This window comes from Podarcis pityusensis (assembly GCF_964106645.2).
Source record: "Podarcis pityusensis genome assembly, chromosome: 12".
In the NCBI taxonomy this organism is placed as follows: Eukaryota; Metazoa; Chordata; class Lepidosauria; order Squamata; family Lacertidae; genus Podarcis; species Podarcis pityusensis.
This window is the reverse complement of record NC_138037.1, coordinates 41,140,320-41,166,419: the sequence shown is the minus strand read 5'-3', so window position 1 is coordinate 41,166,419 and position 26,100 is coordinate 41,140,320. Positions and strand designations below refer to the sequence as shown.

The window sequence follows — 26,100 nt, the reverse complement described above, 5'->3', positions numbered from 1 at the left end:
AGTTTAAGGAATTTTGGTCTACACTTTACCTTGGCTTCTAAATTGATTTTTATCTGTTTACATTTTAAGTTATGTCACTTTGAGACTTTTCTTTTGTCCAAAGCTGCTAACAAATGCAACTACTAGTAACAGTAATAATAACATTGTGCTTTTTGGTGTCAAGTCGGGATGTTGGGGCTGAGTATTCTTGATATCCACTGTCAATAATCAAAATATAGTTTCAAACTTTGGTTCTGAGAACTGCTAAGTTTGAAATATGGCATGCATACACCAACTCTTCTTACCTGGACTTTGACTATTGGATCTCTTTTATAGTATGTCCACTATTGCTAAATCAATATTAGAAACATTTGGAATATCTCTTCCTAAGTTGTGCCCTGTTACTTTTAAACTGAGCTCTGATTCCCTTCAGTGGTGTGAATACATCTGACTACCGGTTTTATGTTGCAATTCTAGGGTAAAGTAATAGCTTGCTTGATTTTATCTGTGCTTCCTGTTTTTATGTTGCAATTTTACTGCAATCTAATTCTATCTCTGATGTTTTAATTCTCCAGACTCTCAGTTCTGGCTTGTAAAAAGTCCTTAGTGAGTATTTATTCCTTTCATAAAATACATGATTAAAGCAATAAGAAGATTTAATGCAAACACCTTTAGATTACTTGTTTTCCTATCCTTTGTGCTTTAGAATCACAGTTTCATTCAGTTCTCATATAGTAATATGGTTTACTCTATATCTATACCTATCTACATCCCCCACAACCCTGTAAAATAACTGATAAATCCAGAAAAAGAGAAGGAGTATGTTGAATTAATTAAAACCTCTCAAATTATTGGGAAGGATTTACTGAATATAAGGAACTAACTAATAAAGGCAGAATAATTTGACTGTAAAGTCTGCTATACACAAAACCTCTGATTTGAGAGTTGTATAGTAATCATAGTCGTAATGTAAACTTTATTTTAAAATTGGTATTTGGGACTGAAATCCTATACATACTTCACTGGGAATTCAAGAGAAATTATTTCTGATTAGATATGCAGAGGACTGACCTGCAAGTGTAGTTGGTTTATTTACTGCTACACCATTATTTTTATACTCCTCTAGTTTGCATGAAGGGGACGCGGGTGGCGCTGTGGGTTAAACCACAGAGCCTAGGACTTGCCGATCAGAAGGTTGGCGGTTCGAATCCTCGCCATGGGGTGAGCTCCCGTTGCTCGGTGCCTGCTCCTGCCAACCTAGCAGTTCAAAAGCACATCAAAGTGCAAGTAGATAAATAGGTACCACTCCGGTGGGAAGGTAAATGGCATTTCCGTGCGCTGTTCTGGTTCACCAGAAGCGGCTTAGTCATGCTGGCCACATGACCCGGAAGCTGCGGACAAACGCTGGGTCCCTTGGCCAATAAAGCGAGATGAGCGCTGCAACCCCAGAGTCGGTCACGACTGGACCTAATGGTCAGGGGTCCCTTTACCTTTACCTAGTTTGCATGTAAAAGTCATGACTGTGTTACTCCTCCTTTTGTCTTTCTGCTGCTATGATGCTACCCAAAGCCAAGCCACGATTCAGCTTAGCCTCATATCCAAATCTGGGCTCATAGTTTGTCTCACTCCTGACAAACCACGAGCTGTAGCCAATATTTATTATTGGGTGGTTTGTTTCCCCCAGACAAAGAGATCAGGTTTGGACGTAACACTAAGACAGACCATGGTTTAGCTCTGTATAGCAGAGTTGCAGCAGGACCTTAAGAGTGAAGCCACCAAGATTTTACTTAGCCATCACTTCCCTTAGACTGGGTCATTGTGTCTATTTGTTTATAATCTGGCAGACAGGGCCTGCATTTCATGGTTCTTGTACCAAGACTAGAAAATTGACAGGAGCTTTATAAACCCTAAAGTACCACAGCAGTGAAATTCTTAGGTTTACTTGTACTGCTTCAAACATATTTCATTGGTTTAGTAAGCTTCAGCCAGAGTGGTGTCTGTGCAAGGGTCTGGGGAAGTTTCATTTCTGCCTGCCTTGCTGAAGTGAATCTCCAGACATTTGGAACTTTTCCCATCCTCAGTTCCTCACTGTGTTGGCAGGAGGCCATGAGCAACTTCTGAAATGTTTGATTAAGATTCAAGCAGGACTGAAAGAGGTCCACCAGCAGGGGGTCATGTTTTATGGGAGTAAGGTTCTAACTAGCAACTTTTACTTGACTTCAGAATACATCATAATGCCATCCTTGAACCTAAATACACATACGTGCAGTGCCTTAAACATCAGGGACAATTTGTGGAAGTTCATCAAATACAGTGGTACCTTGGTTTTCGAATGTAATCTGTTCCAGAAGACCATTTGAGTTCTGAAACGTTTCAAAACTGAAAACTCAATAGGCGACAGCTAGGCCTCTGGATCTTGCACTCAGCAGAAGCTGCATGGCATGTTTGACTTCCTAGGCGTGTTTGAAAACCGAAGCATTTATTTCTGGGTTTATGGCATTCGAAAACTGAAATGTTCATCAACGGAGATGTTCGAAAACCGAGGTACCACTGTACTTTGCTCCCCTTTGCAATTTGTCACTGTAACTATCTGGTGCTCAATGCTCAAAATATATCAGATATTTTGCATCCTATCCCATTACTTCCCAGTGCTCCAACATTAAATTATGTCATCCTGTTGACTTCTAAGCACTAGACCTATTGCTATGTGATGATCTGTTCTGCCTGCCAGCAGTTTGCATATGACAATGCCATTCCTTTGGGTGCAACATCATGTGAAGAATGGTGCCATCAGTGATAAGAATGGGATGATAAACAAGGTTTTCTTTTAAAAAAAATCAAATACTGCAATACTTGCCAGGTTGCATTCTACTATAACAAAAACAGGCCTTATCAAAATAGATTCCAGTGCGTTTGGGGCCACTAGGGTGGCACATAACACTTACATTGGATATGTTCTCTTATTGCTGCTGCTTGCTTGCATATCTGGGCCAGAAAGAAAGTGAGCTGGCTGTCTTTACAAGAACAAATGTGTGATGGGAGACTTCTTTTCCTACATGGACTGATCTGTGGAGGAGGGCTTTCACTTACTGGTCAATTCCTTTTTTGTATAAGAGTCTTTCTCTCCCCCCCCCCCACATTGCAATTGTTACTAGGTGGGGTGGTCATCTTGCTGTTCCCCGGTCTGCTTAGCTGGGTGAGTGAGTTTATGAACCTTACTCTCTTAGGCCTTTTGCACCAGCCCAGACTTAGAAAGAGGGAAGCTTTGGATTTATGTTTTCCAAGCCCCAATCCTTACAGAACCTTGTGAGCTATGATTATAATTTTAAAAAGTAGCTTAGCTGTGCTGTCTTTGCACACAAGGGTAGGTTTTAGTGTGGGATTCCAGATAATTGCCTTTTAAAACCACTGAAGCCAAATGTCAAGATATATTAAAAAATTATTAGGTGGAAATAGGAAGGCAACTCTCTCAACACACAAGCATATGTATATGCACACAAGCTTACAAATAAAAACAATGGAGTCAGACTGGCTAGTTACATAATATATAACATGCAGAAGAGATACTTTAAGAGAGATCAGATGAATGCAGGGAAATAAAGACTTGAGGGTGACGCCTTACTTACTGATGGGAAAGCCACTCCCGACATAAGAAGGGGGAGGGGTTGCGGGCTCACGCCCCCATCTACACTCTCGCGGGGCTGGCTGCAGCCCCGCGGGACTCAGGGATTCCCGGGCTCATTATTATTCATCACTCACCGCGCCAGCCAATCGGCTGGCGGTGGGTCGGGCTTACTAGGGAGCATTTAAGGTCGGGGCAGCCCTGGCTCGATGATGTCACTTTGGTCAACCAGATCACCATTGTAGACTTTACTTCTGACTCTGAACTTTCCTTGCCTGGCTGTGTTAGACCAACCAAACCATTGTATAGAAAGGTTTAACTTGAAGATGCATATTCCAAAACAGTACAGTGGATAACTGTCTATTCAAGGTTAAATGTAAGGAATAAAATATCAGACACTCTAGTTGTGCTGTGGAGCTGTGTAGAAATATTGGCGTTCATCATATGGACCTGATATTACTGATGAAATGCTACTAGCTAATGTGAACTTTAGGCTAATTTATGTGACATCCTTGTCTTCCTAGTAAATCCCATCAATGTTTTTGCAATGTCACACATGATGTCTCTGAAAACTGTCCAAAAGAATAGAATACCACCTTTTAAACCCAACTCTGAATTCCAAATTGCAGGCCTAAGACTGGTGACTCATTCATGCATGCGTTTATTCTCTCTCTCTTTCTCCAGTAAATGTATGGTAATACGCTAAGCTGGTAGAGTGTCACAGCTGGATGCATAGACTTTGTTCTATAGTGAAGAGCCATTCCCGGGTGCAGAGAACCATGTTGTGCTTGGAAGATTCTAAATTAAGGCCGTATGTGGAAAGAGCACAAGTGTGTTGGGTGGGGAACAGTTGTAACATGTGGCAGTCTAGATTCTTGGTGTTTGTAAGTCACTTGACAAGTTTGTACAGCAACACGGAGAGGTCAGGACTGATTTAATTAATCACTGCACCTGGAAATCTGCAACATGACTTCTTGGCCTGGTCTTAATGCTATAATGAATGAAAAGCTGATTACCTATGACATTTCCCCTGAAAGGAAGTGTTGAAAACATATGGTATTTTGACTTTCAAGGTTTTAAGTTAATGTTGACTCAAAATGTCATCTGCAGGGCACATTATCAGCATTTGATTTAACATCAATATGAAATCTGGAAGGTGGCAATCTGATAAGATCTAGAACTATGTTGAAAATGTAAGTGTCCGTAAAAAACATGTCACCAGCAGAATCTAGTATGGGCTGAAGTCACTAGAATATGATTTACTGTTGCCTCATAAAGGTTCTAGACACATAAAACATAGCTAAAAACATAACATAGCTACATTATACCATTTAAAAACATACAAAAACCCTATCAGTCATTAATATACACACACAAAACCAACTCCCATAACAGCAATAGCATACTCATAGTGTTGCAGGCCTTGGTAACCTCTTGACTGGACTCGTGTAATGCACTTGATGTTGGCTCGGAATTTGCAGCTAGTACAGAATGCTGCATTTTGGCTGTGTTTTTAGATAGCATTTTCACAACGTAATTATTCTTATTGTTACTTCTTATTGTGAACCACCCTGGGATATATTGATGTCAAGGGCTGTATACAAAACTCTTAAACAAGTAAACATAACAAAATAAAGTGGCAAGTTACACACATCTTTCCTCTGTGTTGCATTTCTAGATAGAAATAGACATATTCTTCAAATTGTTCTTGTTTAGAGGGCTCAACACCCTAAAATAAACAAAAGGGTTAATATCAGTAAAAGCATTGCCTAATATCAACCAGCTACTCTGAAGCATGACTGTAGGCATTCATAATATTTGTATAAGAGAGCTTAAGAATTAATTGCATGTAGATGGCAAACATGTGTCATAGGTAAATGAAAGTATACATATAGTACTAACTTACATGTAATCATCTGTAACTTACTGGATCTATTTAGGATCACACTTGAGATAAGATGCGATAATGAAAAGTGACTGGCAGTAATGCTACTCAGTTTTCATCTTTGAGCTGCTCACATGAATATACTGAATGGAATTCTGATCAGTTCACAGAAAACTTAAAATTCTCCCCCTCCAATCAAAATAGTTTATCAACAAGATACCCATTCCTTCAATACTATTCCAGAAATCTGTAAAGTTCCAAGATCAAATTAATTAAATAGGTTGTTCCTGGAATTTTAAGTAAGCTAAAAGTGCATAGGGAGAAAATGAAAACCAGCTTGTATTTATAGAAATAAAACCCATTTTTCCTACAGATTAATTGTGGCATCTACAAATTCAGCTACATGAGTTTTTGGCACTGTTCTACGATAAATTGGTTGATCATGGTTTCGCTGTCTCAAAGGATATCTCTAAGATCAAGGATTTTTTTTAAAAAAACTGATGGTATAGACAAATACATAGAAATACATAAAACATAACAAGGGAGATAAAACTGGTTTTTATTAAAGAATAAAAGATCAGGGCAGTTATACCCCAAAGGTCCACATTTCACCACGAAGGGGCATTTTTTAAAGCAGGCTTTCAAACTACATATCAAATCAGAGGGGGAGCTGGATTGTGCCTACTGTCCCCACCTCCAAACACCATGTGTTGAGAAGGGTAGATTAGCATTATTTGAACTAAATAGATTTATGGAAGCATTTCATTTAACCTGAGCCTGAAAAGCAAGATTGGCTTGAAAGCACCACTGGGACATATCCTTCTTAGCACTTTATTACCCAGCCCTCCTTGTTAAATATTTCTCATCTCCAGTCATAATAATCCCTGAAGTAAAACGGGCAACTACAGCCTGGGTTGGAGAAAGGTGAAAAAATTGTTTACTACAATGCACATAAACATAACAATGTACCATACAATATTCATGCATAACAAAGAGCCAGCAACCAGAAAAATTAGTTGTATAATAAACCAGTTATTTAATAAGATGTAATACATTACGAATACTACTGCAGTTTCTTTCCAGCCCTGCTTTTGTCTGAAGCACAGAACTTAATTTTTAACGCAGGCTTACTGCTTTTCAAGGATCCAAACATTGGCAACCTTGGAGCATTTTGTTTTGCTACAGCACAATTCCTGTGCAGTATATTATTTCAGTGCCTGAATGATGAGCAGCAGTTTATTGCCACTTGGGTTAATTAAAGAAGTACAGTTTGATGCCCTCTTGCTAGCATCTCATGACAGTTGTCAAGACGGCATAATCTAAAGGCTTCGTACTCATCTTTAGGCAATGAATTATTGTCTGCTTGACAGCTTTTTAATTCCTTATGCCAATAACTGCTGTCTAGCAACTTAAGGGAATTGGATCATTGTTCAGCTGTAAATATTATATGCAATCAGGAATTTTGCCTGTTGGACAAAAGAATTCAAAATCCCTCTCCCTTCGTTTCTCCCTAATGGCTGTTATCTAGGTGATGAGCCACTTCCAGCTAATAAAATGTTCAATCTCCTCATTAGGTTCACACCATGGGACAAGAGGAAACAATGTTGTATTCAGAAATGACATGGGAAAGGCATATTTTATATGAATGACACCCATTAAAGAATGAGATTTCCTATTGCAGTTCTGTTACATTCAGGGTCAAACTGCACATTGCATTCTTCGTCTGTTTACCCTTGAGTGTAAGATTTTCATTCACAAATGATGAGGGTGTGAAGGAGGTACTAAGTTGGATCGTGACCATGTCATGGAGGGTGGGAGGGTCCACATCTTTGACCCCTGCTGTGATCCCAATCTTGATTGAAGGCCCTGCAGCTGGTATTAGCATGGTGGGAGGGAGGGGAAGCTCCCATTTGCTCCAGTGACGAGAACCCTAAAGAAGGGGTATTGCTGAAATTGATTGAGATATCAGACACCATTAGCTCATACTGAATTAGCCCATAATTTCCCACAATGTAATGAGGCAACTTGTGGTTTCCTAAATCAACAATGTCCTCCTTTTCCCTTTCAGAGTTTTCCCTTCCAACAATACTGTAGAGATCACTGGTTGGGAACCTGCAACCCTCCATATCTTGCAGACCTCCAAGTCTCATCAGGGCCAATGGTCAGGAATGATGGGAGATGTGGTCCAGCAGATCTGGAGGGCCATAGGTTTCCCACTCCTGAGTTGGCATCCTTCTGTCTCAGGAAACAATGGAGGAGTGCGCCTTTGGGGATGGAGTCAAACTGTTGGAGGGTTGCAGTACCGGCTGTGGCTATAGAGACCAATAGGGGGGAGACATGTTTTGTGGCAGCTGAAGCCAACAAAGGCAGCCAATTGTGCTGCTGTAGATGCACCATGGCATTTTTTCTATCAGTGCTCCTCCCAGCAGTTATTCCTCCTCTGGTCACTGCTATAGATGCTCAACCTGACTTTCTATCTCCAGGCACTGCAGTCATCTGCAAGGGATTCCCATCTCCGGTGTAGATCTAAAATAGGGAGATCTGCAGGTACAATTCTAACCCATGAAATACCACTGTTTCTGCTGCATCATGTACTATTTTATTTGAGTCAGCAGTGCGCTTTGTTGTCAGGACCTGTGCTTTATATACATTTTTCATTCTAACTGTAAAAATGTAGCATGTATGTTATGAATATTATTGTTGGCAAAACCTGTTGACACTTGTTTGTCAAATGCACTACTGATGCTTGAAGTAATGTTGAAGTTGTTTGCACTTCCTCTCTGGATTGTTCAGATAACACTATTGCTACTCTTTTCCTCTTAACAAAGATGCAAAGTCATTTGGCAGGAATTGTGCCTTGGTATAGTACACTGTTTGGATGGATTTTCTCAAGGTTGGACACTTGAACTAAAAATAGACAGTAGCATCTGTAATGACACACACTATGATAGCTGTTTCAGGTCGCTTACTGTAATAATCACTGTATCATGTTATGATAAATTATTAGCATATTTTTAAAATGCTGTTGAAGTGTTCACAGCCGGCTGATATCATATCCCACTGGATAATTGTTTGTTTTAGAGGGAACACATTAATTTGTGTAGTTTTCTTAGCTGCTACAAAGGGTCTTTTCTTTACTACATTATACCAACTTCTACAATCCAGATCAATAACTCTTCCTTTAGCATAGGAGTAATTCGTTTTCTTGTTGAAAGGAGAAATTATGTACGTATATACAATACCTACTCCTTAAGTAAGACTTGATCCACAATTTGCTGCTTATTTTAATTAAGTATGTGCTGCTTTTGTTTAAGCCAGTCAACATCACTACATTAAAGTAACATGATCATCTTTGAAGGTCAAGAAAAACTTTTATTGATGCACTTCTGTTTTAAAATGTAAATCTGTGAATCAGTACAGCAAATTTCCATCAGCCGACCGGGATAAACTGCCTATGGACTCTGCTCTTTGACTGGAACCATCAATGGTATCGTGAAGATGGTATCTTCTCAGATGGCTCCAAGGTTTTGTCACCTTGTTTCAGGGTCTGGCAGGACATTGGTGAGTGTGCACCAGGGGAAGGGGGGTGGAATCTGCCTGGGGAGAGGGGGGCAGTAGTTTGTGGGTTCATAACATAAAGAAAAATATAATACAAAGTGGATCATTCTTTTATTTTTTTATGTGTCAAAGACTTTATTAGGTTTCAAGGAATGTGATACATCATGACGTAAACAGCTACATAGCTCAGCCCTGTATCCAGAAATCATAAATGGAGAGCTCAGCAAAGTTTTGAAGCCAAATCAGAGCAACTGGTAGCCAACCAACTTGTACTGGGCTCCACAGGAGGGGCAGCGCTGGGGATTTCCCCTTGTGCAGCCAGAACCAGATCACAGTGCTGTTGTCCTCTTCACAGATGCAGCCCACAAGCCTCTTGTCTGTAACTGAAGGGACTATGCTGGGTTCTTCCTTTGTCCCAGCATATTGTTTGGGTGGTAGCATGTTGTAAGGATCCAGCCCCTTCTCTAAAGCTTTCATGGTTTTCCTCTCCATTCCTGTAGCCTGTTCTTCATCACTGGGGATACTTCCGGCCCCCATGGAGTGGGCGGCCCCCGTCAGCTGCAGCAGCCCCCGGCCCAGGGAACTCCAGCCCGCGCTTAGGCCTCGCAGGGCCCCGCAAACCCGCAGTAACCTTGACACCATGGCAACCCTCCGTTGATCATTCTTTAAACAAGAAAGGGAGTCTTCAAGAGTGTTGGTCATAATGATCCACAACTTCTTTTAGCCCCTCACAGAAAAACATCAGAACTCCTTTATTTATAACACCATCGTATTTCTAGGGTTTCTGAATCTTGTAATATTTGGCAAAGCAGCATCATTGATCAAAGCAAGTAGCATTACTCTAAACTGCTTGCTGGCCCAGGAAAATGCAGATTCAGAAGTCTGGCATCCACTCTCAATAGGATCCCTTTAAATCTCCCTGAGTTCACTCTAAGCCTCTTGTTGACTAGCTGGATGTGTGGGTGTCTATGTACACTAAAATAAATAAATACGTTTAGCATTCTGGGGGAAGGGCAAGGCCCCCTCTCCCAACACCCATGTTTGTGATGGTGATCATAGAATACTGTAATAGAATCATAGAATTGTAGAGTTGGAAAGGACCCCGAGAGACATCAGGTCAAATTGTGCTGCAATGCATGGTTCTCAACTAATGAAACTGTGGTTTTTATTTTGCTGATAGCTGCTGTATTTTTAGACCAGGGGTTTAACTGCTGAAAGCTGCCTCATATAATACAGTACATTTGTATTGGAAATGTGAGGTATACATTTTTATAAAGGTAAAAGGTAAAGGGACCCCTGACCATTAGGTCCAGTCATGGCCGACTCTGGGGTTGCGGTGCTCATCTCGTTTTATTGGCTGAGGGAGCCGGCGTACAGCTTCCAGGTCATGTCCACCACGACTAAGCCGCTTCTGGCAAACCAGAGCAGCACACGGAAATGCCATTTACCTTCCTGCTGGAGCGGTACCTGTTTATCTACTTGCACTTTGACGGGCTTTCAAACTGCTAGGTTGGCAGGAGCAGGGACCGAGCAACGGGAGCTCACCCCATCACAGGGATTCAAACCGCTGACCTTCTGATCGGCAAGTCCTAGGCTCTGTGGTTTAATCCACAGCGCCACCTGTGTCCCTATACATTTTTATACAGATCAATAAATATCAGGACCAGAGCTGGCACCTGGGTTTCCTTGCAACACATTGTTCTACCATTAGATTACCGTATTTTTCGCTCTATAAGACGCACCAGACCACAAGACGCACCTAGTTTTTGGAGGAGGAAAACAAGAAAAAAAATATTCTGAATCTCAGAAGCCAGAACAGCAAGAGGGATCGCTGTGCAGCGGAAGCAGCAATCCCTCTTGCTGTTCTGGCTTCTGGGATAGCTGCGCAGCCTGCATTCGCTCCATAAGACGCACACACATTTCCCCTTACTTTTTAGGAGGGAAAAAGTGAGTCTTATAGAGCAAAAAATACGGTATTTCTATCCTGGTGAGCATCAATGCTGATGCAACTTCTGGTACAGGTACAAGCAGTTCCTTATAATTAGTTAGTTGTACTTAACTGGTAGAAAACCACCTGCATATTCTTAAAGGCCATCTTTTTAAATATTACTTCTCACAACTGAATCCAGGCAATAAAAAGAGGCCCTGGAAAAGAGTCAAATTTCACAGAAAGCCTTTAATGTGCCCAAGTTCTTCACTTCTTTGGTACTACTAGTCATGTCTTGACCGCATCAGAAATCAGGGCATTGACACCAGCTTTTTAATTTTTAAGCTAAATCAAGTTGTGCATATCAATCCGTTCTTAATGCTCTCCTAGCTCTGTGTGGAGGGCAGGATCTGTGAATAAATTATGCCTTCTTGAGAACACTTTGAGAATTATTAACAAAAAGCAAATCCCTCCTTTCTCACAACTTTGCTACGTATTTTCACCTCCTCACTGCATACTTTATGTCCTATACTTTATGGATCATCTTCAGTTCTCCAAGCTTTTACTTGTGCTTCTGTGTGTCCACACACACCAGGCTCTGCTTTCTGTAACACTAAAAGAATTCTATATGTGTGCCAGCATGTTTTAAGAATTGAAATTGCAATGAACATATTTCATGTTAGGTGATACGCTTGAATCCTAACATTGAAGACTTTCCATGCTAAGCGAGCTTGATGTTTTGAAGAACAGTTGAAGGCTATGCCTTTTTTTCCTTTTACATTTTCTCCCGACACAAAGCCTGCCTTTTGTGGCAGAAGCGATCTTGCTGCTGCTTGGCTCCAGTCCAAACCAGTGTTTTCCTCTTTTTATCCAAAGCTGGAAAGTGTTCTGGGTCTGGAGACATGCTAAATATCTCTTATTATTAAATGCTCACACTTCAGAGCTGCTGCTATCCTCGGGTGAAAGGGAAGCCAAGATCTAGATGCTATTAACTGGTATTGGTGGTGATTTGGGGTGGGAGAAAGAGAATAAACCTATGCATCAGTGTCATGTGAGTTAATACCTTTTTAAAAGCTCGTGAGATGCTGTGGTGGAATTAAATGCTTAACAGTAATTCAAAAACGGCTTACAAAAATACAAGAATGTGGATCAGTGAGTGTGGGTGAAATTATGCTCCTGGTGTATATGTGTGACACATGAGAGCACTTACCTGGAAATTTATTACCCAGCTCTGAGCAAACAAAGCATGACCTACATTTGACTAAAGTCAGCTGTCGCCTGTTAATCCTATGGGCTTCTTTTTATTAATGTCACAATTGCTAATGTGGTATAACATTGTCATTACTGAAGAACACAGCGGGATAAGCTGCAGCTGTTATTTCTCTTTCGATATCCACTAACTCATTAGCATCTGAATTTTGGGAAATACAATTAGTGGAGATTATGGAAGGCCGTTCACCTCCCTTTCTCTTTATATAAATTAATTCCCCCCTTAAATCTTGACAGTCTTCCATGTTCCATGTTCACTGAAATTTGACTTAAAATGAAACTTAAGAGTAGTATCTCTTAGGAAGTATAATGAAGCGTAAATATTACTACATTGTGGGGTTGATTATCCTCACCCCCAAGGCTATAAAGTGTCCTCTAATGTTCATACAGAAAGAGTGGAGGAAGTGTTATCAGCCTGACTTCTGAGGTATCCATTAACTATTGCATTTTAATTAAGAAATTATATTTCTATCAAAGCATTATTTTTTGGGGGGGGGGACCCATGCATTTCATACATTTTTTCAATGTCTAGGGGAGGATATGGGAGAAAACAAGGGGTAAGAGCCATTTTTCCCAGCTCACTTGACCTGGTGGAAGGTGGAGGTACGTGTGACACTTTTCCTTTGACATTAGTTGTTTTTTTCTGAAAACACCTTCCTTAATTATTTAAATAAATTATAAAATAAGTGTTGAAGGTTTCTGAAGGAAAGCGAAAACATTCTAATAAAGCCATGATATTCTGGATAACAAAAGGATATTATGGATAAAGAGAAGAATGTGAGTGTGAGTGTGATACTTAAAATTTAATTTACCTTTTGACCCCAGAACATACTTACTTGAAAGGTGCTATAAGCAGAGAAAGAAGAACGACTTTTATTAAGAAAGGTTGCTGCTGTCATAGTTTCTAACTATTGGAAGCAAAAAGTGCCAGTTAAGGAAGGAATGCTGCGTTTTGGCTGTTGGTCACATTTGGATGGGGGAAGGGTGACAAATGATAAATATGGTCAGGAGAAGAAAAGCATAATTTAAAAGCAACTGGAGTCAGGTCTGGCACCAGCATCCAGCAACTTGAGGTATCTGCTAGGTCCCACCAGTGCTAGCGCTTGATTTGGATTTTAGTTAAAAGTTTACCTGAAGGTGACAGCTAGTGGGCATTTTGGTTTCCCACAGTGCCCTGGAATGATGCTTCATCAGAGGCTTTGTGGGGAATTAAATGCTCAGCCATCGGTCCCTATACAGCAGGGGTCCTCAAACTTTTTAAACAGGGGGCCAGTTCACTGTCCCTCAGACACTGTTGGGGGCTGGACTAAAAAGGTGCCAGAAACATGCTCTTTTTCATGTATTTTTAAATTATTATTTTAAAAACCTTGTTTCAAAATAATATCCTGAACAGACACACAACAGGCACTATCAGTAATAATATAAGTTACCTATACCTCACCTTTATACTTCATTTCTTCTGGGTTATTTGTGATGTTGTTGTTCCTCATGCATATGACTTTCTCTGCATTGAAGTTTATTTTCAAACTTGGGGAAGTCTGGGTGGAGAGCTTTATTTCAAAGATTAACCCACCACTATTTACATGGAGATTCCCTTGTATGATAAACTGTTGCGATTCAGACTTCTCTTCTTGCTAATTCTATTTGCATATGTTGCCTGTGTTTCTGGTGCTTCCCTAACTTTTAAGGTTGCCAAGGCCGCCACATGGGACCTGCATGCGTGTTAAGGAGGCAACCGGCCGGTGAGGCGCTGCTCCCGCGAGGACGGAGCTGGCCTGAGGGGAAGGGAGGAGGGTAAGGGCTGGCATGAAGGGGTTCCTTCGCTGCCGTCCTGCCCTCCGGCAGCTTAAAGTGGCAGCGTGCCGATATCAAGCAGCCAGCAGCGGCAGTAGCAACAGTGTTACCAGGGCTTCGTTACACGTGCATGATTTTACCTCAGGACTCTTCCTGCCCAGCCGCTTCCGAGCCTTGAGCCTTGCGGGCGGGCCGGATCTGGCCCGTGTGCCGTAGTTTGAGGACCCCTGCTATACAGCTTGCTTTGGCTGGAATAACTGGTAACAAAGTATTGATGTTAACTATTCTTTATTTATAGAGCACTGATTCAGATTATGGTGCTTTGGAAATGAAATATATTTCTAAGTCACTTTGCATCGTGTTTGAAAATTGTTGCTCTCTGCCTGCTGAGCTGAATACTAAGAAATTGCTTCTCAACTTGAGCTGAACATTATCTTTATTTCTATCTGTACAACTCTCATTTTTAACATATTCTTTTTATTCTATGTATCTGAGGTTTATTATGACATATGTGTCTCTGTGTCATACATTATTGCTTTATTGGTTCTCAACTACATTTGAATCAGCTGTCACTGCCAGCCTGGGAGTTTTCATTCTGAATTTATCTCTGGAAAGTCTGTTATCTATGCCTAGTGCCTGTCTAATATTTTGAACAGCAGTTCTGAAGCTCAAGGGGAGAATAACATGCTGAAGGCCCTATTCAGACTGGATTCTATTAAATGCATACAGCACAAATTTTCCTTCTACCAATTGGTGAGTTCCTATTTGAGACAATGGGGAATCAGTATAAATATTGAAATTTGTTTTATTTTGTTTAATTAAAAAGGATGGGGAGCTAACTGACTAGGGAGGAAAAACTCAACCTGGCCTGCATCTCCCCTCACTTAAAAAGGTTATGCACTTTAGATGGCTGGACAAATTTTGTGCTTCACTCAGCCCCAGGACCTGCTCTCCCTGACAAAAAAAACTGTATCCCACCCTAGTTCATTTTTTTTATTTCAAGAGTTGGCTATTCTAAAATCAGACAATGAGTCTGTGTTGAGATCATTTTTATGCAAATATGTCTCAGGTCAGTTTACTGTGTTGGGACTGCTGATTCTGTTTGCCTATAAAGAAGTTTTTAAATAAAAAATATGAATTAGTTCTACCACCACACTTCGAATATTATTTTGTGTGGTTAACAGTACACATTGTATTAAGGCTCCCTTTGTTATATCATTAAAAAAAACCACCATTGCTATATTATAACACTGATTTTAATTGTTCTTTAATAAGAACTCTGAAGTTAGTCAACTCCTAAACATTTTATGTGATATATTTACTTTATAATAACCAAGGGCTTGCCACAAGGAGGAGCTAAAGTATCAGACTGAATTATTCTTACAGATGAATCTGGACATACATTTTTCCAGTGGGAAGATCTGTTTACATAATATGTGAGTCCTTTGAACTAATCTCAGTGCAATGTGTGTGTATGTTTTCTTTAAAAATTGAGTATGCTTAGTGTACACAGAAAGTTTAATTTTGTTACGGTAAACTCAGAAGTATTATACAAATTTTATAGTAAGGAATATACTATATTCTGTGTTGGCATTCTCAGGTACATGGCAGGTAGTAAATGAGGAATCACATAATTGTTATGGAAAGAACTTGAAGAATACAATCCTAAATCAAGAAGCTAGTAACCAAAACAGAGGAATAGCAAAAGTCAGGTGGATTGTACCAGCTAAGCTTTTGTGGGGAGGTTCTGCCATGTTGGTCTTCATGCTAATTGGCAGGGTGCTGGTAAATTAGTATTTGCCCTGCTCCCCCAGAACCAAATCAAAGCTTCGCCCTGAGGTAATTTCAAGAGGATGAAAGTTTGTACTGTGTTTCCACCAATGCTAGAATGGTTCAAAGGAGTGCTTTTTTCGGTGGGGGGGGGGACGCAGGTATACACATGCCCCTAGACATTTTGTGAATCTAAGTTTGGCCTCATTGAGGGGCAGTATTTCAATATGAATAGGAAAATGAGAGTACCCCTAAATGTTTTTTTAAAGAAAAAAAGCACTGGTTCATGGAATGGCTTAACAAGCCCCATTCCTTAGACAAGGACTGGGCGATCCAAAATGACATGCATTTCCCTATTTTCACCAGAGAAATGTTAGAGGGTATGGTATTTTGTATGAAGTAAATAAGTAAAAAGGAAGACTAACTTTAAATGAGTAAAAACGAAAACTAACAAATGCCACAATAGGACAATTGTTGATATTGACATCATGCTTACAAACTGACAAGGAGCTAGACTATTCAGGCAACATACATATTTCAGGGAGATAACCTGGCCTCATAGCTTTACTTGAGAATAAAGTAGTATCACAGGACTGTGCCATTTTCTAGTGAATCTTCTAGAAGTCTTTTAGTTTACAGCTTACCAGTAAGTTTCAGAACCTGGATTCCAATGGATTTGTGCTTATTGATATTACTGTGAGAACTTCAAGAAAGAGGAATAATTCAGGAGGACAGAAGTTTCTGCTCTCTCCTGCATTTGCTTTCGACGTTGGAGGAAGCAGACCTAACACAGACCATAAGTGAGCATCCACTATCTTGCCAAGTGTAACAGATGGACAGACAGCAACAGGGCAACACTTCTGCCGTTTCTCTCTCTCCTGATTGCTCTATTATGCAGTCAGAAACTCGAGGAATTTGCATATATGTTAAATCACAGCCAAATTACTCAAAGGTGTTGCCACTCAGAACTATTGTTCAACCATAACAATGCTCTGTTCTGTGGTGCGTGTGTGTGTGTGTGTGTGTATATATATATATATATATATATATATATATATATAACTCTGCTTACAGCACCAACATTTCAGAATATGTCCATCTCAGCTGAACAGCCACAGTTAATACAGATCATCTTTTAATATTTCACAATAGGTAGCAGTTAGAGACCTGGCTCACACCTGGCTCCTTAATACTGCTGCTCTACGTTGGATTAAATTCCATTGAGTTCAATGAGGTTTAGTCCCAGGTATGCTTCCTTGGGTTTCCTTCTTTAGGGCGGTTTCCGAACCCCCAAACTTGAGATGACTACTTTAGGATTCTTTAGTAACAGATATGGACAGGGTTTCAAAGATGCACCCATATTAAAAACATATCTTCTGGCTATTGTTTTGAATGTGTCATGTTTCTTCATGATTCTGCACATATGTGCAGGTGTGTAGAGGAATATGGTGCTCACATTGGCCCTCCAGATGTTGCTGAACTACATCATCCCTGGCTTTTGACTATGCTTGCTGGGGAGTTGTACTTCAGCAACATCTTGACCTGATAGCTCAGTTGGTAGAGCATGAGACTTGTAATTTCAGGGTTGTGGGTTTGAGCCCCATGTTGGGCAAAGGATTCCTGCATTGTTGGAAGTTGGACTAGATGACCCTTGTAATCCCTTCAACTCTATGATTCTATGTGGTCTGGAGGACCAGTTCCTCCCCACACTAGGCCTGGATCTAGACATATCAAAAAAGCGATTCAGTTAAAAGGGAAATCCCGTTGGAGAAAGACAGGACTCCACAGCGCCATCTGGTGTCACAGTGTTATAATTCAAATAAAGCACATTTTCTTTACTAATGTAGCTGAGTCCTAGCTCTAAAAGGACAGCCTTTTTCCTTTTTTAAATTATAGCATTATTCAAAACAACCAACCTTAACATGAATACAACTACCGTAATGAAGGCTCAGATCCTAGGCATACTTATTTGGGGTATGCCTCCATTGAAGAAGGTCAGATTTACTTCTGGGTAAACATGCACCAGACTTGGATGTAACATTTCATTAATTGGGCAGTAGACCTGAAGTTTAGTTTTAACACCAGAGAAAATCCCTTAAAACAATAACGTCTTTGAAAGGCTGTTAATAGTTGCTTTCCTTCTCTGGAGCTGACTAAAGGAAATGCCACAATTATTTTCTTGCATTCACTGGAGGCAGCAGATCAAGGGAGGCGTTGGGCTACCCTTCAGCTTAATTAAGTAACCCTGCTTAGATCTCTCTTTGACTTTTTTGTGGGGGGGGGGGGGAGAGCCAAAGAACGCACTGTTTTGATTTTGTGCCTTTGTGCCACTGCCTGAATAAAATATAAATCAGAGTTCCCCTGTCACAATTCACTCCATTTCCAGGGAAATTTTCCTTTCTTTAATTAGGCACTGAGCCAGCATATCCATTCCAGGCCAATGCATGATAACCCAGCACCAGTATATCTATTGCAGGCCAGCTGGAAAAATTCTATTAGCATGCTTTATTTCTTGAGTATAAGGAACTCAGAATAAAACCTCCCTATGGGTCTTTTGGCAAGAGGGAAGTTTCCCTCTTCACACATTTTTGCCCCTGGGGCAAGTTTTAATGGGAATGTAATATAATAATAATAATAATAATAATAATAATAATAATAATAATAATAATGCTTATATTATTTATATGCCGCCCTACTGACTGGGTTGCCCCAGCCACTGTGGGCGGCTTTCAACAAATTATTAAAACACAAAAAATCTCAAGAAACCTCCCTGCACAAGGCTGCCTTCAGAATTCTTCTAAAAGTCAGATGTTTATTTCCTTGACATCTGATGAGAAGGCGTTCCACAAGGTGGGCGCGACTACCAAGAAGGCCCTCTGCCTAGTTACCTGTAACCTCACTTCTCTCAATGAGGGAACTGTCAGAAGGCTGAGATCTCAGTGTCTGGGCTGAACAATTGGGGTGGAGATGCTCCTTCAGGTATACAGGCATACATACATTTCTCATGACATGTTTCTTATCATGGTAGAATATGCTTGTCAGGAAAATGTACCATATTGAGGCCACACTTTCTCCATAAAGCTGGCCTGTATCAAACCAGGGTGTGGCCTATAATTGCTCTCTTACAGGTAGAGCAGCCTTAATTTAAGACGAGACCTTGGGAAGTGCATGGAACTTTGGGCAGTTTTAGGAAAAGCATCACGTGTCCTTCTGCACAGGTGCCTGTTACATGTTAGGGCTACAGACAGGCTTTATGGGAGGCTTATAGCTGGACCAATATGGTAACATTTCCAATAAACATTGTCTTGTTTGTGGGATGCGAGTTGAATGGGACTGGTCCTTACTGGCCTGCCAAAGCTCTATTGAAACTCCTTCCAAGGTTTTCCACTATATAACCTTCAAAACTCATTTGAAAGAAGCTTCTTTTTAGGTGGAAACAGCAGCTTAACATTACTGTGCAGCCGCCTATCTAAAACATACATGGCATTCAGAGTGATGAGCACCACTGATGCCCCATGAACCTACTTATACAGATATTTTCCCAAGGAAGCCAATAAGTCTAGAATTTTTAAAGAGAGAATTTAATCATCTGCTATAGTAACTCTTAGTTACGGAGCTAAATTTAGATACTCCAATTTATGCCATTCCCACTTGACTTGCGCGCAGAGCTTGGGAGGTTACTTGAAAGATTGAATGTGAAAAGAGGAAAGTGAAAGCTAATTGAGAAAGGGAGTTCCATGTAAAATAATTGAAAGAGACATTTGTGAGCAAAGGCAGACAACAAATGATGCTGCGGGTGTGTTTTTAAGCCTTTTATTTATGGACATTGATGGGGATAAATAGGGTAGGATATTTTAATATGTAAATTACCAGTTTAAACAGATTACCCAGAGCTTTCTGTTTAACCCAGTGGTACAAATACTTGGGGAAATACTTGGGGAAATTCCACTCAGCACATAAGATGAGCCTACCTAGATCAGACCAAAACCTGTCTAGCCTTTTGTAATCTGGCTTCTTGTAATATGCTAACTAATGCCTATTCAAAGCTCAAAAAGCAGAACATGGGCAATAGCTTCTCCCGGTGGTTCCCCCCCCCCCAATTATTTTGATATTTAGAGGAGTGCTATCTCTAATCACCAATATAGCAAATGTAAAGTATAAACCTTTAAATATGTAATACAGAAATACTTACATGGGGCTTTCAGTGGTACCCCATCTAAGAAATTGATTGGACTACATCTACTTAGCTTCATAAATACCGTAATATCAGTTCTTGGACAGCTTGTAAGGTCCAAAGTGCATATATGAAGCACAAATACTTTGCCATATGTTGGTGTTCTGTACAGACAATGTAACTGCTTTTGTCCCCAGACACACTGAAGCCAATATTTGGCTGTCTTTCTCCCTTTAAAGCCATCTAAGCTAGGTTTTTGAGAATGCTGGAAAGAAATCAGTGTTGTCCAGCCTTCCACACATCAAAGGAAGGGCAACAGTACCCATCCCCTCAAGGCCTCCTCTACGATGTAACAATGATTCTGTTTTATCATTTGAAGCTGTGATCTCAGCCAATAATAAGATATTGGCAACAACTCTTGCAGACACCAGAGTTTGCTTCCTTGTGTTCCTGACAGTCACAAGTGACTATTCATTGAAGATGGGTGTGGGAAGCAACTGCTTGAAATACGTAGACTCTGACTCTATCAAACCTTTATAAGGCTGCACAGTATGTCGTATCAGGTCTTTCCGAAGATATACATGGAGTGCGTGTTTTCCACAATGGACAACATTTGTACAAATCAAGTTTATTGTGATGTAATAACAACATCAGTGCAAATTAAATCTTTACAAGATGCTTGGTGGTTTTGTAATTGTGAGGTTTCGGGCAGTTTCATTTTTTAAGAAGGTATATATTTAATTCAGTATGCTTTTTGCTGCTCATGGTGCATGAGCATCTACACTCCTAAGCCTCTACTGGTTTTGAGAGTAGCAAGGGAAATCCATTTTGCCTTCTCCCCTCTAGTTCTGTCAAACTGTGTTACACTTAGACCTTTTCAGTGATGGGCAAACTCCCTTCTTTCTGTTGGGAATTTGCATAGCAATTATGAAACTGGAGAATGTTCAGGGAAAGTTCCCTTAGCTCCCAAAGCAGAAAATCTGACAACTGTTGTGCTGTTTTAATGCTATTATGTTATTGTATATTTTAATTATGAATATGTTTAGTTCAGTGTTTGTGTAATTGTTTTCATGCTTTGCAAGTCACCTAAAAACTATTTTGCAATTAATCAGTATATAAATTAATATAATTGATGATGATAATTAATAATAATAATAATAATAATAATAATAATCCACTCCAACTTGCTTCCAGTCCTTTATCTTTCTGATCAAATATAGCCATACTAAAGACATTGTGTGATCTGGAGAAATTTAATTTCCCAGGGTCTTTGGTAGCTGTATCAACGCTGTAGCAGCTTTCTAGGCCCAAGAATGTGGAGCTAAGGGCATAAGAAATACAGTCTTCTTTTTGCCACTGCTGCAGTTAGCAGGTAAATGGTGGCAGGAGAGACTGGAATCAATATTTCTCTGGCTCAGGTTATTATCTAAACTGGAGAATAACTATCAGGCAAATAGCATCTGCTTTGGAATACATACATGAATACCAAATTCATATTCTAAATTGTGTATATATGTGTTTTGGAGACACCACCAGGCTTTGCTTTTCTCTTACCTCCACACAGTGCTTGTGCCAAGCTATTTTGCTCCCTGGGCAAGGCTAGCTACTTGCAGCCCCCTTTAAAAAATGCTAACTATGGTTTTTAAAAACAGGTTGTAATTTTTTTTGAAAAGCACAAAACTTGAAACTGCTACATTTATTTTACATTGGAAGAATTAGCAATACAACAGTCTTTGATTATGTTTCTCAAATACAAAAGAAAATGTTTTAGCACACAAATCATTTTGAATAATCTTGTGAACTGAAGTCTTAAAAAATTCAATTTCAGGCACACAAAACCACACTTTCTGTGCATTTTCCTTTGCAAATTTTGTCACCAATTCCTTCAGGTCAAGTGCTGGTGCCTGGGCATGTTCAGTTGATATAGTTGCCAAGTCAACTAGTGTCTTTTGCAACATTTTTGAGTGTATGTAAATTTATAAAAGTTTGAGCTTTGACAAACTGTGTTCACCACTGGCCTGATTCAGATGTACTGACAAAACATGGTTTATGGTTATGAGGATGAGCACTGGGCTCAAGTTCTCACCCTCTCTTCCTCATTCACCAATGAGGAGGTAATTTAAAGCTTCCCTTGTAGTTTGGAACAAACCACCGTTTCCAATTTTGTCCAAATTTGGGAAACTCTGCTTTGCAAAAACCATAGCTAGTTAAGAAAGCAGACGATTGAACTATGATTTGACACTCTAGCTTTTAAACTGAATATCTGAAATAGAAATAGAAAGCTGCTCCAAACTATGAAGGAAAGGAAGAAACGAAGAAGTGTGTGAGTCTGAGGCACATACACAAAGGAGTGGGGAATGCACAAGCCCAATGCCTCCTGAAGCATGTTGTCATTGTTTGCTGAGAGATCTAAATGTAACCACTCAGTCTGAGAAAGTAGTGTGACTAATGATCTGATCTTATAGGTCACTGTTTTACAATATTGGTGAATAATTGAGCATCAGTATTTTCTGCCAGTTCAATGCTGAATTTACAGTATGCCCCAGGCTAAATTGTGCTGCAGCAATGCTACTGTGCAAAGGATAGCTTCGAAAATTTCAGTAGGCATAGAGAATGAGTAGGGCTTTCTCTGTGTTTTCCTCCAGGATTATCAAGTCAAAACACCTATCTGCTTTATCAGACATCTTTCTTTTTACCCATTTGACTAAAAATATAAATCTAATCATATATTTGTGGAAATGAATGTTTAGTTGACACTTGTTCAAATTAAGAGAACTCTCAGAGTCCAAGAAGAATAATTTAAGGTGTCGGTTCAGTTTAGTGTTACGCTCCATCTCGCATTATAGCATTGTTAAAGCATGAAGCTGAAATTCTAACTTGCTGGTTTTATAGATCAGCAATGTATTATCAAGAGCATCCATTGGAGGACAGTAGAACACAGCAAATCAGGAGTGGCTACATATTGCTGATGTTCTAAAGCGTCTTTTAATGTGTTTTAATAATATTTTTCTTCTTCTGCATAGCAAGAGTCATGATCAGCGTTGCTCTTTATCCTCACATATGTGCCTTCCTCCCCCATCCCATGTAACTTTATGCTGGGTGGTTAGGAACATCCTTCCTGAATAGGAATAAGTTTTATTTTACTTAAGACTTGCAAAGAATTCACCCAGGCACTAACCAAACTGACAGCAGCTTATATACATACCTGGACAAACATATCACATGTGTCCATAGACAGTCATCTGGAGTCCACTTTTGCAATGTGGAACTTGCTACTCATTTAACTTTTTCCAAATTTACATGTACAGTGGTACCTCTGGTTAAGAACTTAATTCGTTCTGGAGGTCTGTTCTTAACCTGAAACTGTTCTTAACCTGAAGCACTACTTTAGCTAATGGGGCTTCCTGCTGCTGCTGCTGCGCCGCCGCTGCACGATTTCTGTTCTCATCCTGAAGCAAAGTTCTTAACCTGAGGTAATATTTATGGGTTAGTGGAGTCTGTAACCTGAAGCGTAGGTAACCTGAGGTACCACCACTGTATATGGGTTTAGTTAGTGTTGCATAACCTTCTGTATTTTGAAAGTATTGGAAATTCAAATTTTTAGTGTTTGTGACATTAGTCTTTGATGAAGATCAGTAGAAGTATGAAGTAGTGTCCTGCCTCTCACCAAACCCACACAGACAGAGGTTTTTCTATGTATAAGTAAGAAAGAGATTTTTATTCAGGCAAGTAACAGTACAGACCTGGCAGCAGACCCGTTCAGGAATCATAGTTCAGGAGTTCAGGAATCAGTCAAGATGTTCAGAACTGGATGGAAGCAATGCAGATGTCCCAACAGTTTCCACACCCCACTTGCCAAGCTTTTGAAGGTGAGGTGTGATGCATTCACTCATGAGACTCACTCACTTTGTGGGAATGTTGGGATTGAAAACACATGCTTTTCTGAGGTGGCTGCAAGTGCTCTGCTCTGCAGAGGTAGTGCCTGTTTCCAGGCAACAATATTGCACTCTCCTGTTCAGGCTTCTCATCATTTGCTGCCTCCTCCTAAGGTGCTTCCCCCCGCCATGGTTGCCTACAACCTCCACTGAGACGTTCCACTTAGTTGGGAAGTTGGGGAAGAAGCTGGCATCCCTACTCCCCTGTCCAAAACAGATGAAGTAAAGGAAGAGTGGGGAGAGCCCTCTGTTCCATCCCTGGTTCCCACCAACCGGCACCCCCTATTTCCTCCTCCTCCTGTGCCTGACAACCCAAGCCCAATCCTGACAGTATTGTGGAGCTGATGACAAGTAGCACTGGATTAATAGTTTACAAGTTGGTTTTCTGCATGAGCTTTTGGAGGTAAAACTCAGTTCATCAGGTGCAGGCCTAGGTAAAAGCAAGCAAAGGAGGGGGAGAGTAGGCAGGTAAAAAATGCATTTCCATTTAAACAGATACTCACAATATACGAGTGGTGATACGTGCAGCAGGCATAAATGGAGGACAACAGCAAACTGTGTTTCTGTAATGTGCATAAAGCCAACAGTCTCTGTTCTAAGCAATCAAATTTTGGTTAGAATTTTGGTTGACGCAATCAAAATTTAATTTGAGTTCCTTTTCTTCTATCTTATCATGTTCCATTTGTCTCCCTGAATTAAATTCCTGTGTCCATAGAATTAAAATATTCACTAAGAGGTTTCCAAATGTTGTTGACTTTCAGATCTATGCCTGTTCAGATCTATTTACCTTGACGTCAGATGCACAGCTCATATACACCTTGCACTGGGAGTTGTATGGAATTCCTTCCAGACTAAGATTAGACAGGCCTGCTCTCTGTTGAACTCCAGGTGCTTAACAAATACCTTTCTATTTCAACAAGCATTTTAAGGAAGTTTCTTGTTTTTATGATTAATTTTAATTGATCTTATCCATGTTATGTTTTTTAATTTTTATGTGCACAGCTTAGAAACTTTGATAATTAAACTGTATATAAGCAATTTACATAATAATAATAATAACAACAATAACAATAGTTAATAAGTTAGGCTCATTTGATACACACTTAATTCTCAATACAACATTAATTTACATGAAGTACCCTGGATGTGATGGATTGTACAATTGGGATCACAAATAGTTGTTGCTTTTTTAAAGGGGCATAGTAGCATTTGGCTTTGTGGAAAGGTGCAGTTCCTAACTCCAAATTAAATTAAGGCGTGTACTCCTAACACCATTTATCTGGGATTAAAGTCAATTGATTTATGTATGATTTGGTTCTGAGTAGACTGCATTTGGATTACACTATGCAGTGGTACCTCGGGTTGAGAACTTAATTTGTTCTGGAGGTCCGTTCTTAACCTGAAACAGTTCTTAACCTGAGGTACCACTTTAGCTAATGGGGCCTCCCACTGCCGCCACACAAATTCTATTTTCATCCTGAAGTAAAGTTCTTAACCCGAGGTACTATTTCTGGGTTAGCGGAGTCTGTAACCTTAAGCGTCTGTAACCTGAAGCATCTGTAACCCTAGGTACCATTGTAATTGTCAATGGTAAGGGAGTTGCCTATACACAACCATAAGTTTCCCTCCAGTTACTTTTATGAGTGTAGGATTGTTTCCAAGAATTGGTTGTAGGTCTCATCCTTTTTTGTTTGTCTTTACCTTGCAACAAAAGTTGTTGTTGTTGTTGTTGCCGTTGCCATTCACTACATGTGTAATTAGTAGCTATTAAGGATCAATTCAGATGGTCCAGAACTGAATGGTGGTTGCTTTATAGCTTATGTATGAGGCCTCTGCTGTATCTTAGCTGTCCTTATGGCGGTCTGCTTTTAGCTTGGTGGGTCCCAAATTGTTTAGGCCTGTATTGATGATGTCCACCTCCCCACACTGTGACACGCTATTAGCTTTTAGGTGGCTTTCTCATGACTCAACAGTAATATTAATATACTCTTTTAGTTCCACTGGCTTCCCTTAGGTTTACTTCAACGAATATTCCAGGACTCATTTAACTTGAAATGGTTCAAATGGTTTAATGCAGCATTAAAGCCAGCTCCTTCATTGTCTGCTATAACTTTCTTTTATGGACATTGAGTGCATAAGCACATTCAAGAAACAGTCCCTATTTTCATGTTTTGACATTGGAGGGTG

At 40.1% G+C, this 26,100-nt stretch overlaps 1 protein-coding gene across 2 annotated transcripts in view; it reads left to right on the top strand.

Annotated features, from left to right (window-relative positions):
* The window catches only part of ZNF385D (zinc finger protein 385D), a 609,973-nt gene that overhangs the window by 27,417 nt on the left and 556,456 nt on the right, over nucleotides 1-26,100 (top strand). The window lies entirely within an intron of this gene.